This window comes from Mustela lutreola, chromosome 6, assembly GCF_030435805.1.
Source record: "Mustela lutreola isolate mMusLut2 chromosome 6, mMusLut2.pri, whole genome shotgun sequence".
Taxonomy (NCBI): domain Eukaryota; kingdom Metazoa; phylum Chordata; class Mammalia; order Carnivora; family Mustelidae; genus Mustela; species Mustela lutreola.
The window spans coordinates 10,566,948-10,585,733 of record NC_081295.1 but is presented as its reverse complement, the minus strand read 5'-3'; the positions used below and the strand labels follow the sequence as shown (position 1 = coordinate 10,585,733).

The 18,786-nt window shown below is 42.4% G+C and overlaps 1 long non-coding RNA gene across 2 annotated transcripts in view; it reads left to right on the top strand.

Moving 5' to 3' along the window:
- The first annotated feature begins 14,625 nt into the window (after positions 1-14,625).
- The window catches only part of LOC131833431 (uncharacterized), a 44,125-nt gene continuing 39,964 nt past the window's right edge, over positions 14,626-18,786 (top strand). The window contains exon 1 of one of the 2 annotated variants that reach the window (XR_009354460.1): positions 14,626-14,822. This is a non-coding gene — a long non-coding RNA (uncharacterized LOC131833431). The remainder of the gene's footprint in view (positions 14,823-18,786) is intronic. The other variant, XR_009354459.1, reaches the window with a different exon arrangement.

Below are 18,786 nucleotides of genomic sequence, written 5' to 3'. Positions count from 1 at the left end.
CCCCTGCTTGTGCTCTCTCTCCCTCTTTCAAATAAATAAGAAAAATCTTTGAAAAAAAAAAATTTATCCTCACTTTTCTTTGGAGGCCCTTCATGTGTGTATAGTTTTTCAGTTGTTCCACATGAGTACTTTTGTCTCCAAATCAAGGATCCTCAATTCTTTCTATGGTTCTTCTAGGCATTTCAATTTCCTCCTTCTTCATTCATTCAGTCAACTTTCACTGAAGATCTACTAAGGTGAAAGCATTGTGCTGCCTCCTGTCTATATAATGATGAGCAAAACCAGACATGGCTCTTGTTCTCATGGAACCCAGAGTCAAGACAGAGAAGACCACATTCATCACCTAGTCACACTAATGGACTGATAATTAAGAGCTCAGGTAAGTGCTCTGAAGGGAAAGAATGTCATTCTTTCAGAACCTGATCTAGTCTGGAGATCCGGGGAAGGCTTCCCTGAAAAAGTGGTGGCTGAGCTGAGATGAAAAGAAATGGTGGGATAAAGGGTGGAGAGGAGGGCAGGTAACCGAAGAGACAGAGGGATCAGCATGGTCAGGGATCCTGAAAGAGAGGGTATATTGTCAAAGAAGGAAAGAAGAACAAGGTAGAGTAAAGACAATGAGGGATAGAGAGGTGACAGATAAAGCTGGGGGGTGTAGGACAAAGAATATGACCAGGAGCCTTGCAGGTCTGGGAAAGGTTTTGGATTTCATCCCCAAAACAATAAGAAATCACTGAAGGGTGTGGTGAATTGTGGTAAATTCCTGGTCCCCAGGTCGCCAAATATTCTGGCTTTACTTCCTCCAGTGTTCCTCTTTTTGGGCAGATCACACATCCCTCCCTACTGAACTCAGAGAAGACTTTGTGACCACTTTGGCCAGTGAACTGTGGGCAGCCGTGGTGTTTGTCCCTTCTGGACAGAAGCTTTAAGAGCCAGCACACGGACCATACTTTCTCTTCAGTCATGTCATTGCCACCATGACCAGCAATGTCTCATACAGAGGCTGCTCCCTCAGCTTGAATTCCAAAGTGAAATTTCCATGGAGCAAAACTGTGAATGAGCAATAAAGGGCTGTTGTTGAAAGCTAGCAAGATTGTTTGTTACGACAGTATTACCTAACGTATTTTGACAGATACAAAGGACTTTAGAGGGCCTGAGGGAACATGACCAAATTTGTGTTTTGAAAAGATGAGTAACTACTCTTCAGAAAGTAGACTGAAAAGAAACCAAAGTAGATTCTGGAAAATCAGTTAAGCCATTATTATATTTACCAAGTAACAAGGCAGCACTAAATTGGAGAGTGGTGAACACACAAATACAAAGATGTAGGTATAGCCAAAAGCTATTTAGGAGATAAAATTTTCAGTACTTAGTGATAGATTTGGATTCTCGGTAGGAGAGGACGTGGAGAAATAGATGTACCGGGGATCATGACTATGCTTCTGGCTACATTTCAGATGAACACTGATGGGCTTCTGAAGAAATGGGTAAAAGCAGAGGAGGCCAATACTCAATACTTAAGGAAAGATCATGAGGTTGGTGTAGCGCAAACCTAACGTGAAGCACCTTGGAGGCAGCCACGTGATGTTCAGTGGGCAGCTGGTTAGAACCCAAAGATCTAGCTGGCTAGTGGGCAGCTCTAGAACCCAAAGGTGAGGTTACAGATACAAACATAGGAATCACTGGCATATAGCTGGTGGTAATCATGGGCAGTAGTGAGTTTGCTAGGTACAGAGAAAAAAGTTATATGTGTGTGTGTAAGAGAAGTTGATTGATTTTAGGATTAAACATTTAGAAGCTCCAAAATGTGATATCTGGGGACAGACTTACTCTTATTAAGAAGGATTAGCCAGAGAGGAGGAAGGAGAATCAGAAGAAAATGAGGTCTCCAAAGCCATAAGAAAAGACTTTTTCAAAAAGAGCACAGTGATTCAATGTCAAGGCTCCTCAGAACTCAAGAAAGATGAGGACCAAGAAATCTCCATTGGTTTAACCACATGAGCGTCACCAGAGGCCTTTTCCAAAGCTGTCTGTTACCAGAATGATGTGGCAGAAGGCTGCCTGGGGTGGTGTCACACACAGCCCTCCGGGGCCCTGCTGCCTCCAGCACAAAGACAAGAGTGAAGTGAGGTCTGGGTGCTCTGTACATTATTTCAGCACAAGAAGACCCACGTCTCACGTTCAACTTTCCCGGCCAGGAGCTCACTAACATTCACTAACATGCTCCCTAGATATACACAGTAGCATATCCTGCGCACTTTCTTCATGCTTAAACAAAAAATTCTAGCTCTAAACCATAATAAAACCATTATTTATCATCACTTTGTGGGTATTTAGGAAAACAGAATTAACTACAGATACCACGATACTCAGTTATGAATCTAAACAGACTCTCAAAAAGTATATTCACATTAATCTAATTAAGAGAAAGTCCCAAAACCCACATGCAGTGCAACACACACACACACACACACACACCTCTCTACTGATTATATATATTCTTACTTTCAAATTAGAGTAGGTTTCGGGGGGGTGAAGGGAAGAAGGGGATGAAGAAAGAAATCTCCTTTATTCATTTCTGGTTCAGACTGCTTTTACAAATATTTTGACTATGTATTTCTAGCTTATTCACTTATAAAATTATCTGTTTCTTCTCTTTTTTCAAAATTTTTTATCCTATGAATCTTTTTTTTTTTCTTTGAACTGTCTCCGACCTGGCCTTTTGTTACTCGCCCACTCCTGCCACCTCATGTCTCAGCTCCTTGCCCCTCTCCAGCTTATTTTGCATAAATACTTGCCTGACAGAATCCTATTCCTAAAATCCTATTTTAATCACTTCTAGCCCTTTCAAGAACTTATAATGGCTCCCCACTTCCCACCACATGAAAAATAGAGTTCTCTACTTAGAGCACAACACTTGCCACAATCTATCTCTATTTGACTCATTCAAGTGTTTCAACTCCTCCTCAAAGTACAACCTCCACTTCCTTTAGGCTCTATCAGAACCAGCTCCCGGACTCCTACTCACCTTTCCACTATGCTCTGGTATCTGCCTTTCCTTGGGCTGAAATGCCCTCTGCTACTCTCTTCACAGAACCAAATCTCAGCCATCTTTCAAGACCCTGTAGGAAAAAAGTCTACACGCAGAAATTGCTTAACTTCTATGAGAAATTTGCTAATTAAAAAATGAATTCTCGGGAGGTTTTACAATGCCACCTTCTTTACATGAATTACCTCACTGAGTACTCAGAATCGCCCTTTGAGGTGGGCACCATTTTGAAGATGATCAAAGTAAGGATTCAGTCCACCGATGGAAAGCCCCCTCCCACAGCGCCTACCCCTAATAAGGATTCGATAAATGTTGACCATCATTATGCCCACTCCAGAGACGTAGTAACTCTGTTCACACAACTGTCCATGAAAGCGCTAGAATGCAAACTAGCTTTGGAGCCCACCCTTTGACCTTGCCAAGTAGCATGGCTATGTTGCTGAGTTTTCCTCAGCCATGACAGTCGGCTCTCTATGATCTGTGCTCTCTGAATTCCTTAACAGGAGAAGTGTCTATACTACTCTGTTTTATACTCAATGGCTACCTTAGACTTCCTCTTTCCTCAATATATGTCTTATCTCAGGCTGTCCAAGAGTAAAGCCTACCAGTGTGCAGATAAATTCTTAACAACCTTTTCTCGACGAGGAGAGGGAGCTGGCTCATAGTGTACCTTCATCGTGTTGGCTGACTTCAGGGGTGTAAATATTCCTACCATGATCAATTTCAAGATATCAAAACAAAGCCAACCAATCCATAAAATTGAATGTTTAACCATTGGTCTTGCAAGTTGGGGGCAAGCTGGCTGCCGCACACTACTCGTCCTATATTCTCTCGTCTTTCCTAGTACCAAGCTTCTAGGGAGCGATTAGGACACATGACCGCGTATCTGGAGCTTCTGATCCGAGGTGCAAGTTACATATAAACATTTACTTAACCTCCTTCCCAAAATCCTATTGAAAAGAGGATACACAGGGGTGCCTGGGTGGCTCAGTGGGCTAAAGCCTCTGCCTTCTGCTCAGGTCATGATTCCAGGGTCATGGGATCGAGCCCTGCATAGGTCTCTCTGCTCAGCTGGGAGCCTGCTTCCTCCTCTCTCACTGCCTGCCTCTCTGCCTACTTGTGACCTCTGTCTGTTAAATAAATAAATTATTAAAAAAATAAAAAGATAAGAAGAGAATACACAAAAGCTAATGCTTCCATAATAATCCTTACACAAGAAAAGGTGCCAACGGCCAATGAGAAAACTTTACAGATTCACGAAAGACAAGAAAGCAGAGGGACTCCTACTGATGGATAAGCCAAAGGAAACCACAAATGGAAACCGGCACCCACGAGGGCCGCTATAAAAATAGCAGCCCTTCTTCCCAGGGAGATTCAGCAGGTATGGAGAGCTCACGTGGACGATGGAGCAAATAATCAGGGTGACTCATTAAAGGCGAAAGAAGAGCTGAGCCAGTTTGCCCCCTCCCTCTTCTGCATATTGTGAGCACTGCATCCCCAGCTACAAGTCTCGGAACTGCTTTCTAAACTAAGTGCAGTGTTTCTCTGGGAAGGACCCCCAGCGTGGATATTTGAGGGGGGAGAAAGAGAGTCGAGCCTCTGTTATCTGAACTTCCAAATGGACTCTGAGGGGAAAAGTGGGTCCAGCTTCAGTGGCCCCACTAAAGTTAAGTTCAGTGAATGAACGAATGACTCTTCCAGCTTGGAGACAAATGAATGACTCTTCAAGCAGCACAATAGCCTAAGCAAATGCATACAAAGTCTGCACTTTATAAAAAATGTGTTTTAGCAGCCAAGTTGGAGAAGAGGAAGAAGGAAATCTCCAAGTGACACAAATGAAGAGATACATCAAGGGCAAGGCTTTAAGCACCAGTTGCACGGTCCACGTCCTCTGCAGCTGGGGGTGACCATGAGATAGAGGTTTAGTCAATATGACATAACCAGGGAATTCTGGGAAAGCTGGTCTTTCCTGATCAGGGTGCCATCCCTTCCTCCTTGTTTCTTCTCCCTTGTCCTGTCTGGACCATAGCTTGTGAGGCTTGAAATGGAAGAGCCAACGTGCCAGGAGAAACAAGGAGAAGTATAGAAACTACTCCTTGAGGATGGAGGGGCAGGAAGACAGAGAGAGCCTGAGGAAAAAGACAAGGCTACAGGTAGTTCTTCCCCGCTCTAAGTTCTTCCAGCCTTCCTGTTGCGTTAGAAAGATAAAACCCTTCCGTCCTAGGTCGCTATAACTAGTCTTGATTGCATCCCAAAATGACACAGTGCATGTCTGGAAACTTGGATGGAAGAAAAATACCTTTAAGAATGAGAAATTCCAGGCCTGAGATAAATAAATGTGTGTAGGGGGTCTAAATTTATACTCCTTGCTTGACCCAGGAATCCTAATTGAGAAATTAAGTTAATAAAAAATTAAGCCAGGGTATTTATAACCTCTAGAGCCCCAGCAGTAAAAATAAGCACTCATTCCATGGGACATTATCACATCTCCAAGGGAGGGGAAAGAATTAAAGATAAGTCCATATTTAAAAATTACAAGGTCCGCAAAAGAATATGCTACCGTGGGATGAATCAACAGATAGAGCAGAGGGAAGAATCAGCACTCTGAGAACTGATGAAAAAAGAACTCCCTGAAAGGAACCATGAAATAACTATAACATGACTAAAGATATAAACAAAGGCACAGAAACCATAATGAAAAAAGGACCAAAAACAACAACAACAACAAAAACCCCAAAACACCCATACTTTGAAAAAAACAAAATTGAATCTCTGTAAATGAAAAACATAGTCACTGAAATTAAAAATTCAATGAACAGGGTAAGGTATCTGGGTGGCTCAGTCTGTTGAGCATCCAACTCTCGGTTTTGGCTCAGGTCATGATCTTGTGGGTTATAGGATGGAGCCCCGAGTCAGGCTCCACGCTCAGGAGCCTGGAGGCTCCTTTTGGCCCTCCTCCCACTCTCTCTCTCTCTCTCTTTCTCAAATAAATAAATAAACAAATAAATCTTAAAAAAAAAAAAAAAAAACCTCAGTATACAGGATAATGAATAGTTAAGACAAATGTGAAGAAAGAATCCATAAATCAGAAGACAAATTTGAGGAAACTTCTGCAAATGTAGAACAGAGAAACTATGAAATTGTAGTTAAGAGCCATTAAAAATAGATCAAGAAGGTTGAATATATATCAAATGGAAATGCCAGACAGAACAAAGGTCAGAAAAGGTAGAAGAGATGATATTTAAGAAAGCAACACCTGAGGGGCACCTGGGTCAGTTAAGTGTTTGCCTTCAGCTCAGGTCATGTGATTCCAGGGTTCTGGGATCAAGTCTTGCATTGGGCTCCCTGCTGTGCAGGGAGCCTGCTTCTCCCTCTCCATCTGCTGCTCCTCCTGCTTCTTGTGCTCTCTCATTCACTCTCTCTGTCAAATAAATAAATGAAAATCTTTTTTTAAAAAATGCTTAAAAAAAAAAGAACACCTGAGAATTTGCCAGAACTAAGTAAATCATAAATGAGTCTTCAGATTTCAGAAGCATACAAACACCTTAGCTTTACAATTTTTTAAATTCCCAACTGATTATACTGTGATGAAACTTCAGAATGCCAATGGTAAGGAGAAAAATCTTTAAAAAGCAAACATTCTAAAAACAAAACAAAACAAAACAAAAAGCAAAAATCATTCAATTGAACCATCATGAAATTTGTCATCAGTCACAACAGATATCTGTGGGAAATGAATGATGTCTTGATGCTGCATGGGGGAAATAAATCTCATCCTAGAATTCTATACCCAGCTAAATTTTTATTCTAGGCTGAAAATGACAGACATTTCAAACCAATAAAGTTTGAGAATTTACCAGTCAATGACTCCTTATAAAAGAAAGACTCTCTCTCTTTTTTTTTTTTAAAGATTTTATTTATTTATTTGACAGAGAGAGACACAGCAAGAGAGGGAACACAAGCAGATGGAGTGGGAGAGGGAGAAACAGGCTTCCCACCAAGCAGGGAGCCCAATGCAGGGCTCGATCCCAGGACTCTGGGATCATGACCTGAGCTGAAGGCAGACACTTAATGACTGAGCCACCCAAGTGCCCAGAAAGATGCTTTTTAAAAAGATCTGCTGTAGGGTTTACTTCAGCAACAAAAATAATAGAATCTGGAAGATATGTTCCTCAAACATAAGGATGAATAAAGAAATTGGTAAGCATGTCATTAAAATTAAATAATGACTTACTGTAAAGAAAAAATGCTGATGATCAATTTGAGAGGACTTTAAAAATAAAGTAACATGAAGATACCAGTTGACAATAACATGGGACACTGAAAAAATATAAGATTTGAGTTTAGGCTATTGATAGAGTTCAAGGGTCCTAAAGTCCTGTGTCAGTTTGAAGGAGAAAGGATATATCGATGATCTTTACATTCTGTTAAGATTTTTTTTGAGAATAAATGGTAAAAAGTATAGAAATATAATTTCCAAGCCAAAAGAGAAAAGAGTTTGGAAATTAAAAGAAAAAAAGAACTGACAATGCCATGATAGGCAGGACAGCAGGGAGGAGACAGAAGAAAAAAAAAAAAGCAGAAAGACAAATTTAGATAAATTCTAAACAGAAAAATCTAAAAACATAATGTTGAGTAATACACATATTCATTAAAACATGAAACAAGATAAAATATTACTAATAGATGTATGAACAAAAAGTAGAAAAACAAGGATAGGAAAGAGAGTCAGGAATTTCAGAATCATGGCTACCTCCAGAGCGGCTGGAGACTGGGACTGAGAACAGGTCCAACGGGACTTCCACTTACCTTCACGTGTTTTGTTCTGTTTTTTTTTTTTTCTATACTGTAAAAGAAACAAAAAGAGAGAGAAAGAGAGAAGGAAAGAAAGAAGAAAAATGACAAGCTATTTGATACAAGATAATTCTACACAAACAAGCAGCACACGAAGTGTCCCCTCCAGCACTGGCTGGCTAAGTCAGAAGAGTGTCTGACCCTTGATGTTGGGGTCGGGAGTTTGACCCCCATATTGGCTGTAGGGATTAAATAAAAATAAAACTCAGGGGTGCTTGGGTGTCTCAGTCAGTTGAGCATCTGGCTTCTGCTCAGGTCATGGTGTTGGGGTCCTGGGATGGAGCCCTGCATCATTGGGGCTCCCCACTCAGTGAGGAATCTGCTTGTCCCTCTCCCTCTGCCCTTTCCCTGCCCATGATCTCTCTCTCAAATAAATATAATCTTTTAAAAATAATAAAATAAAATAAATAAAACTTAAAAAAAAAGGAAGTGCCCCTCAACAAATTAACATGTACAGAGAAACAGATAGAGCATGAGCAAGCAGGATAAGCCCTGTGAAGGATCATGTGAGAATGGTTTGTCCTCAGCTACTGGTATTGGCATTATTAGCATTCTAACTGCAGAAATCTGCTGGGAGAGAAAACGGCTTTAACTTGTACAGGAAAAGACTGATAGTAGAATGAAGGAAAGGACACATGACTCTAAGGATTTTATTTTAACACTGATAGAGGTTAGTATACATATCATAGAAGATCCTGTTTCCTCACAATATTTACAAATAAAGATAATCTGACTGATTAAATCTCTTTCTGAAGGCAAAATGGCACACTATATACCAGCTTGGTAAGCAAGCATCTGGGTGAAAAACTGCAAATACTAAAATCCCTTTTGGGATGGTTCCAACTTGAAGAGTCTCTAGCTTGGAAGTCTCATCCACCCACGGCTGTTTGCCTCAATTCTGGGGGCTTCAGGGTAAAGCGGAGAAGGGGGAGGTTGAGGAGGGGGAGGAGAGGCGTGGGAGATCAGATGTAAAACTGGGCAAATCACTCATCTACTTTACTTACTTCTTCCATTTCTCAGGAAGAATTGGACACGAAGAGAACTGGAATAAATTTCAGATGTGATGGCTTTCTACATTTCTTCTGCCCACAATTTTCCAGAGAGTCAGCCGCCCTTACCTAGGCCAGACTTAAGAGAAAGTGGGATTTAATTACATCTCTTCCAATGCAAGCTGGCCACGGGGACAGTATCGGTGGGAAAAGTCTGTTCATGTTTATTGTTAAGTTTATGGCAGGTAAAAATAAAGCTCTGCTCTTCTATCTTCTCAAAGTGATGACAAAGATTTTCACCTAAATACCAAGATCACTGCACATGACATCTCGAGCCAGTCCAGCACTGACCCCAGAAGGATCCCATGAACACCTCAAGGACTACCAGACAATGTGAGCTCTGCCACTCCAGCTGAAAGGGTGATTCTGAAATGTTACCTTCTCCCCAATTCTCTTTTTTGATTGGGGTAAAATACACATATTTTTCATACATAGTTTTAACTAAGTATAATTATATAAATACAAATGCACCATTTTAAATATATAATATATATACATAATTTTGATGAAACTGTACATCCATCCCAATCACAATACCATATAAAGTCATTCTTTAAGGAAACATATTATCTGAATAGATCCAATAGCGAAGAAACACAATAGCTTCTATTTCTAAATATCTTGCATTTGCAATCTTAGACCCACCATCCGAGACGTGAAGATAATGAGATACAAGGTAGTAAATAGTATATTTTACCCCATCTATAGGAAGAGTTCCCACTTTCCATAGTCATTTAGATAAGAAACAGAAAACGCTATAAATCACTGCAAAGTGATTTGTACTTTAAAGCACAAATCTTAACAATTTGTATGCTGAAAAGTGATTAATCATACTTTATTTTCTTTCCAAATTTTCGTACCCTGCCTCATGAATAAGCCAATACACCTTATCTTCTGTCCTATCTGAAAAATCTGGATTAACAGCCAAGGCCAAATTCCATTCTAGCAACAGGGTACCTAGCTACAAATAATTCTCTTGAAGTCCAAGGAAAATAACAACAAATACAGGAACACCTTACTCTAAAGTTCCTTTATTTTGGTTTAAACCTCTCTTAACAGGCTCTTTTCAAGTCTTTGGAGCATTATTAAACGATCCTACTATTGATTTTCTGCACTTAGTACTGGTGGAATGGAGTGACTTGAAGCACTAATGACTAGTCCACTCACTGTCTAAAGGACAGGTACAAAGGCAAACGTACTTGGAACTCATTCCTCCAACCATCCTCATAACTTAGACTTCAGCGCCTGGAAATAGGACAGGTGGGAAATAGGACACGGAACCCAACTCATCTCTCCTACTTAAATATAGCACTGCTTCTATTTCTGTTACTTATCTTGGGAAATTTCATAAGTATTGGTATATTTTGCTATTCAGAATGAAGCCGTATGTTTCATTTCTACCTTTGAAATCCGAATTTCCAAGCAATCTTTTTTAGAAAAGCACTCCTCTATTTTCAGCTTCATTCTCCATGGGCCATTTATTTGTGATGCTGCGCCGTAGAGTAACTAGAGGTTACAATAAGAATTTGTCATGCCAGAGTCCATCTTTAAAAAGAAAAGCTTTTAAGACAAACACACCAATTTTTTAAATGAGTAGAAGAAATGAACAGGCATTTCACATAAAAGGTGGGGGGGGAGGGACGGTCTCCTAAGTTCAACCTCATAAATAATCAGGAAAATGCACATTAAAACCACAATGAGACACCATTTCACACCCCATCAGATTAGCAAAAATTTGTAGTCTTACAATATCAAGTGTTGATGAGGATGTAACAGTAGAGAAACTCTCCTACAAATTGGTAAGAGTGAGGAGGTGTCTTTAGGGGTGATATGTCAGGATGTCTTTAAAATGGTTCAGAAAAAAAAAAAAAGCCCATAAAAATGTATAGAGGGAGAAAGAAAAGGCAAATAAGACAAAGTTTGTTTTACAAAGTAGGGGACAGGCTCTAGGGGCAGAGTCTGGAAATTGGAATCACGGTTCTGCCTCTCGTTAATTGTAGTCTGGTTTAATTATTTAAGCTCTCTTTATGCCAGTTTAATTATCTGTGAAATAGGAGTAAGGGTGGTATGTAGTTGCTAGAGATGTGAGCATTTAGTGGGGTAATTCATGAGAAATCCTTAAAGGAGTCCCTGCGGTGACATAACCCTTCAATAAATGTCAGTTATTACCTCTGTGAGCTCCATTTTGCAGATGATGTAAGTTGAGACTCAAGGGGGAAGCAACTTGTCCGGTCACATCTGCTGCTGGTTGAGGCTGTGGGGAGGCTCTCCCACAAATCAGCAGAGACACCCACACAGCAGCTCCCTAACAGCCAACACTTGAGCAGCCTAAATGCCCACCCACTGTAGACTGGTTCACTAAATAATGCTGGTTTGGTTTGGGGTTATTTGGGCGGGGGTATTAATTTATTTAGAGAGTGTGCACGTGCACACACAAAAGTGGGAAAGGGGGAAGGACAAAGGGAGAGTGAGAATCTCAAACTGACTCTGCACTGAGCTCCGGAGCCCATTGTAGGATCAATCTCATTACCTTAGATCATAACCTGAGAGAAACATCAAGAGTCCAATGCTTAACGGACCGAGCCACACAGGCGCTCCAATAATGCTACATTTCTATACCAGAAGGCTATACAGCCAGGGAGAGGAAAATGATGTACTAACATGAAGAGTATAAAAAAATTAAAATTAGGGGTGAATGGGTGGCTCAGTGGGTTATGCCTCTGCCTTCAGCTCAGGTCATGATCTCAGGGTCCTGGGATCAAGTCCTGCATTGGGCTCTCTGCTCAACGGGGAACCTGCTTCCCCCTCTCTCTCTCTGCCTGCCTCTCTGCCTACTTGTGATGTCTCTCTCTGTCAAATAAATAAAAACAATATTTTAAAAAACTTAAAATTAATTAAAGGTTTTTATTTTATCCTTAAAGATTTTAGCTGGTACAGCAACAAGACTAATTAAGTCATAAAAACTACCATAAAAAAAAACAAAAACAATTTTTTTGTTTGTACCACTTTGTACTTCAGCACAATACTTGTTAAGATCAGGAAAGTACTCTCAAAATGTTTAACACATGAATAGTTAAATAAGCCAAAAATTTATTCCTACAGTCAACTAATTGACAACCATTAAGATCAGGTTTTAAATGAATATTTAGTGACATAGTGAAATGCTCACTATATAAACTTTAAAAATATAGTATTCCCAAACTTTAAATGTATACAAATATATATATGCAAATATATACATTTGCATCCATACATGTATATGTACATATATTTATGTATCTATAAAGTACTTATATATACGTATTTAATATATATATCACAAAACTTGAAAGTTTATACACCAAAATAAATCTTTTCTATTTTTTAAAGATTTTATTTTATTTCATTTATTTATTTTTAAGCAGACTCCACACCCAAAGTAGAGGTTGAACTCACAACCTCAAGATCAAGAGTTGCATGGTCTCAACCCACTGAGCCAACCAGGTGCCCCTAAAATTCACTTTTTTTTTTTTTTTGAAGTTAGAAGTGGTTTTCTTTGAATGGAGAGATGGAAAATGATTTTTTTTTTCCTTTTTTTCTTCTTATCTGTAATCTGTATTTTCCACAGTGAAAATGTACAACTGGGGACTCTGGAGGGTAATTAGGCATCTAATATAGTCAGGGATTAGCCCATGTACAGTTCTGAAACATTTCTACTCCTGGGTGAAACTCTTCAACTGTGCTCAAGAAGACATTTACAAGAAGGTTCATAACAACATTGTTTCTAATAGAGAAAAAGTAGAAACACCCTACATCCATCCACGGAAGCATCTATATGTACCAGTTAAAAAGAAGGAAACAGAGATACAATAACCAAGGTGGGTCTATCACAAAAGTATAACGTGGAGTGATATATATCTGAAAATGGCAGAAATGCAGGTGGAGTAGGATACTGTTTATAAAAAGATTAAATACGTGCAAAACAACATTATGTATGTTTACTTATATATTATTTATGTATATATGCATATGTAGGAAAAATATTTTTAATACATGGGAATGTTGATATACCAAATGCAGGGTAAAGGTTATCTGTGGAATGTGAGGAAGGGAAATGAGATGGGGGGCATAACAACTGGGGGCGCAGGGAGAGGACAGTAAGCACACCTGTAATGCTTTATCTCTTGGACTGAGTAGTAGAGCACAGGGATTGGTTCTTACACAATCCTCTGCGGGGGTTTGTATGTGTGTGTGTATGCCTGAAGTGTTTCAGAATAAAATAGTCCTCACATAACGAAATAAAAAATTTAAATTGTTTATCTCGAGAAATGCAATTATTTGGAGGTGCAATCATGGACATTTAGACTAATTTAGTGTGTGTGTGTGTGTGTGTGTGTGTGTGTGTGCTCGCGCGCTCGCGCAGCATTGGCAGGGGGTGGGGGTTCCAGTTGGACTGATCTTTTAAAATATTTTTACATCTTTATTTTGGCAAAAACAAGATTTCCAAACCAGAACATTTAATTCCTGCGAAAACAGAAACGGTTTTTAATGAGAATATTTTATTATAATTATTACCCAATTTCGTTTAATACCCCAACTCTATCGGGAGAAAAAAAACCTCAAACATTTGCCCTTCCTGTCCCTAAAACATACATATTTAAAAGCAGGGGGTAAAGAAAGATCGAATCTGTAGAAAGCTGTAGTCATTTTATTTTTCCAGCCAATTCTAGATGTAGGGGAAGCTCCGTGGCTCAGGGCAGAGGCCCTGGATGACTAAAGGCACATTTCCAGCCTTGCTGAAGCCCATCATTCCAACCCCGGCCGACTTTGTCACAGGGCAGAATGACACATTTGCACATGGTTAAACGGTTTCGTCAGTGAAATAGATTTAAACTAGCTTTAGAAGGAAGAAAAGAAAACATTCAGTGCATTCCACATTTTCCCTTAAGTACGCTGTACCTTCCAGTTATGCTGCATTTTGCATGCCTCAGAGCTCTGAAACACTATTTAAATGGTGCACATAAATCATTTCGTCCCCAGTGAAATACAGCTATCTCCTCCGGGAGTAATAAGGGGTGACCTGTCCCAAGTGACTACACCCTGGGGTGAGGCCACGGCTCGGCCAATATCAAAGGCAGGTAAACCGACGGGACCCACGTTCTGTCTTCATGGCCGGAAAGTCTGGGGAAGTTCTCGTCTTTCCTTGTATCCATCCACCGCACATTTGGGTTAAAAGCTCTCGTTTGAAACCCTGGGAAATTCTACCTCCCGACCACATGATCTCAGCAGTTCCAGCGTGTGGGAAATGTAGGGTTACAAGAGCGGAAAAGATCATCCAAAAAAAGGCAGGCTGGAGGGAGACACTCCAAAGAGTGGCTCTGGAAAAGGTGACACGACCCAGAAATTAACAAAGATGTGAGTGAGGGGGTGGGTGTCCGTGTGTTCCCAGCAAAGAACAAGAGACTTTCCTCATCCCGAGAATCCACCGTGGGGGTTCGTGCAACGCACGGACGCGACTCGATTGACAACAATCTTGTTTACACAGCGCACACCCTGGGGGAGAGCCGTCCTGTGTTCGCAAGCCAGTGCCTGCGTTCCAGACGCTTCCCGGGAAAGGACGGGCCGCGCGGGGGCAGGGCCGCCGGGCTCGGGGCCGCGCGGCCCGCGGCTGCTCCCCCGCCCCGCCCGCCCGGCCACCGCGCTCCCGGCCCGAGCGGGTGCTGGGAGGAGCGAAACCGCTTCCCGGGCCAGCCTACCCCAGGATGTGGCAGAGGAGGGCTGGCCCGATACTCGGGGAGCCTGGGAAGGCAGCCGGCCTCGGCCCGGCCCGTCCGCGGGCCTCCGCACACGTGCACTCTCTCTGCATTGCTAATCAGGACCTCTAAGGAGCCTAGGTAATTTCCAAACCAAACCCTGCCCCCACCCCCAGCAGCACACACTGGCTCGCACCCCGGGTCCGTAGGAATTGCCAATAAGGGCGCCTCCTGTCCGACGAACGTGCTTAGCAGCCGAATTCGACCGCAGGGATGGTCTGCAGGCGGCCCTTGCTCCAGGCGTCCCCAAGGAGAAGAGCGAGGTCCGCCTCCGGAACAGCCTGGAAGCTTCGACTTCCTAGGGCAGAGGAGAGAAGTCTACCTCACCTGAGCCGAGGCCAAAAACCGCCCCTTCCTTTGGGGCCTGGCTTTCCCTGTAACTGAAAGGACCACATCTACTGTAAAATTTTTCTAAATTTCACTAAATTGCTTTCGGTTGAATAATTATGGGATCTCAGTTTCAGAATTAAATTCATCACCTACCAGGACGGCGCCCCAGACTGGGCACATGCACAAAAATTAGCTGGCTGAGTCCTCACACATCCCAGTGGGGTTGCTGCAAATACTTGCCCAGGGGGGCGCCTGGGTGGCTCAGTGGGTTACGTTCCCCACTCTTGGTTTGGGGTCAGGTCATGATCTCAGCATTCTGAAATCCAGACCCCCCCCCCCCCACCAGACCCCTGTGTGTGTTGGGGTGGGGTGGGGTCCTGCTCAGCGGGGAGTCTGTTTAAGATTCTCTCTCCCTTCCCCCCACCCCCGCCAACCCCCGCTCGCTCTTGCTCTCTAAAATAAATAAATATTAAAACAAAAAGCCAAACACCTGCCCAGGCAGAGAAGCAGAAGGCCTTCCTAGGCTGTGTTGTTGGTGTAAAGTCACCCAGACCAGCACCTTGCAGGACCTGCTCCTTAAACCCCAGGGAAACCCCATACTAGGGAGTGGAAATGGCTTCACCCTTGACTTCTTTTTCTCTGCAACCCTTTATCCGAAGCTGTTTTCATTTCCTTCTTTCCCTCTCCTTTCTCTCCGTCTTTTTGCTCCCTTGGCCACAGGGTCACTTCTTCCTAGCCGCAGGAAGTCTGTCGAGGACAGAGGATTAAAGGGCAAGGTGGGGAAGGGAGATGCTATCCATCAGAGCAGGACAAGGGCAGAGCCGGCCTTCTGCTCCTCTTGCCAAGTTAATGTGGTACGAGAACCAGCCGGGTCGGGTCTGGACACGCTTTCCTGTTCTGCAGCTCCCAGAAGTTTTCGCGTCTCTAACTTCAGTGATCTTTGGTGCCCCTAAAGGCAAGTGGGACACCTGAATCATAAAGCTTCAGATGAGCTGAGTTCAAAGTTTTATTTTCTACTTCTAAAGACCTCCATAAATTAGGGCAAAGGGAGTTGGAATCCCGCCTCCTGCCCCTGCGTTCCTCTGAGATTATTAAGGTTGGCTAAGCAGTCGGCTCTTGGGAAACCAGGTATAACGAGACCTGGCTGGAGGGAGCCGGGGGTTGTTTGTGGAACTCTCTTCTCTGCAGCAGGAGCAGTCCTGCAAGTTTGCCATTTAGAGCTATGTGGTGTCGCCTGCCTTTTGCGGCAAAAGTCCCAGAGCACAAGGCTTCCCGGCTGAGCATCAGGCCGGCCTTGAACGAGGAGGAAAGCGGGCACTGTGAACTGGGGGCCGCGGGCGTGGGAGACCTGTTCACTCCCTCCCCCACCCCACCTCCCCCCTTCTCATCTGCAGTAGCCTGGTGAGCTAATGTTCAAAGAGAAGCAATGCTTCAGAGCTTTGCCGCCAATTTGGATGGAGTCCTTAGGAGTAAAGTGATAGGATATCGTCAGAACGAACATTCTGCACAGATCTAAGTTGATCCTGAAGAAAGCAATTAATTCTTGCCGTTCTGTTTTCCTTATCTTCATGTGGAACCCTACGTTGTCCCAACTCTCTCATGTTTTTGCATTTCCAGCAAAAGAGCTGTTTCTAAGACTCTTACAACAGTTACGGTGTTGGGGATAGTCGGTAATTCCTGTTTTTCCCCTCTGGCCTGTCTGCCTGCAAATGTTCTGCCGCGGTGGCAACCGACGTGTTTTTGAAACCTGGTGGCAGAGATGCCATCTGGTATCATTTTCCAGGTTGTGCCGGACCGTTTCCCCAGGGCGAACACAGAGACCCTGGGCCGTGCATATAGGTTGAGACGGACAGGAGGGGAACGTAGAGCAACAGAAGGGTGGGGACTTCAGGTGGCTTCATTCCAAAGCCCCCGGGATGGCCCCACAATCACACCAGATCCTGTTCTGGACTATCTGTCTGCCCACTCAAATCAGGTTCCCAGAATAACAAGGACAAAAGTAGGTGGGAGTGTGAACCATGGAAATATCAGCTCCCTACGGAACAAGCTTGTTGGTGTTTATGAGCATCGGCCTTTTGAAGAGATGGGGACCTAGACAAAATCAAGGCTATTTGGCGGGAAGAAAACGAAAAGAGAAAGGAGGAGGAAGTGAACCACCCATCAAAAATAAAGGAACTCTCTCCCACTCTGCTTTGTACTGTGATCTAAACCTACCGGAAGCCAGACCCAAAAGATAGACAAGGCCAAACTGATGAGTGTATCATGGTGTCAGCGCCATGGGTTTGCAGACAGCTGAGAAATGATTCCATTCTCATGACTCTCCGAGACATTCTGCAGTGAGTGTCAGGGTGACACCAGTGCTCGTCCACCTCCTGTTATTTCCTGCAGGGCCTTCTGCAAAGAGGAAAGCACCCCTTTCTACTTTATTCCAATAGACTGGTCATTTTTATATCTCAGTGGTCCCCAAAGCATTTTATAGAGGAATCTAAATCTATCTGTTATTATGGGGAAAGTACAGACTTTCAGGGAACAGAAATGAGAAAGCCCTTTGGCTGAAATTATTTATTTTTTATAAAATCTCTTCGTAACAAAGAACCTATCTGGGCGATAAAGAGATTCAGAAGCATGAGGGAATGGCCCTCACATTGCGTTTTGTTTTTACTCTTTGGTTACCTTCTCTGGGTCAATCAGACCAATTAGAAAAGTCAATGTTATTCAAAGTGGGGTAGTCTTTTACTTAGGACTCGGACAACTATTTTGCTGGAAATATAGAAACATTGGGGAATCGGGACTGACTGTGATTCACCATAAAGATAAGGGAAACAGAAAACAGTAAGAATTAATTGCTGTCTTTGGGATCAGCTTAGATTTGTGCAGAATGTTTGTTTTGACAATATCACTTTCATCCTCAGGACACCCTTACAAATCAACATTGACGTGTCCTTAAAAGATAATGTGACAGCCAGCTCTTAATTACTTGAATCATGGTGCAGAAAGAACTTATTATAACCAGCAGACCAAGGGACCATTCATAGAAAAGATGGGTCAACTGGACACAGGGGCGGGGGGGAGGGGGTTGAGGCTTGGAGGAAGCAATCGAAGTTCCTGATTATTTCTTTTCCCAAAATTCTTTTGACAAAAATTCGGTTGCACCAAATATCCATCATTGTCATGATGACCAGATCATCAAACTTGTTTCATTAAACGCTCTCTGTCCTCCTACGATGGTCTAAACAGGCTTTTCCCACTTCGCACTCTATCAATCCAGAGTGGTGATTGTGCCTTTGTATCAAATATTAATATTTGTATAGTTATTAAAGTATGTAATGATGTGCACAGGGACTCTAAAATTAAATATAGCATGTCATTTATAGTCTTTTCTAAAACTATAAATGAAAAATTACTTTCTAGCCATTAGTCTTTGCTGGAACCACTTGTGAGATGACTTCTGTTTTAAACGGTAGATATGACACTTTTTAGAAAGTACAACATTTAAGTGAAATCGTTTACATTGATGATCAAGTGTTTTTCAGATGAGGTTGATCCGTGTGCTCTTTCCTGAACAAAATATTGAGTAGAAGAAAAATAAATGAAACAGATAAAAACAAAAAATGTTGAGGGGGCAATGGAGGAACAGGTTTTAGGGCTTTCGACCCTCTGAAGGGCCACAGAAGCACTTTTGAGGAAGAGCAGAGCATGGGGGACGGTGAAAGCC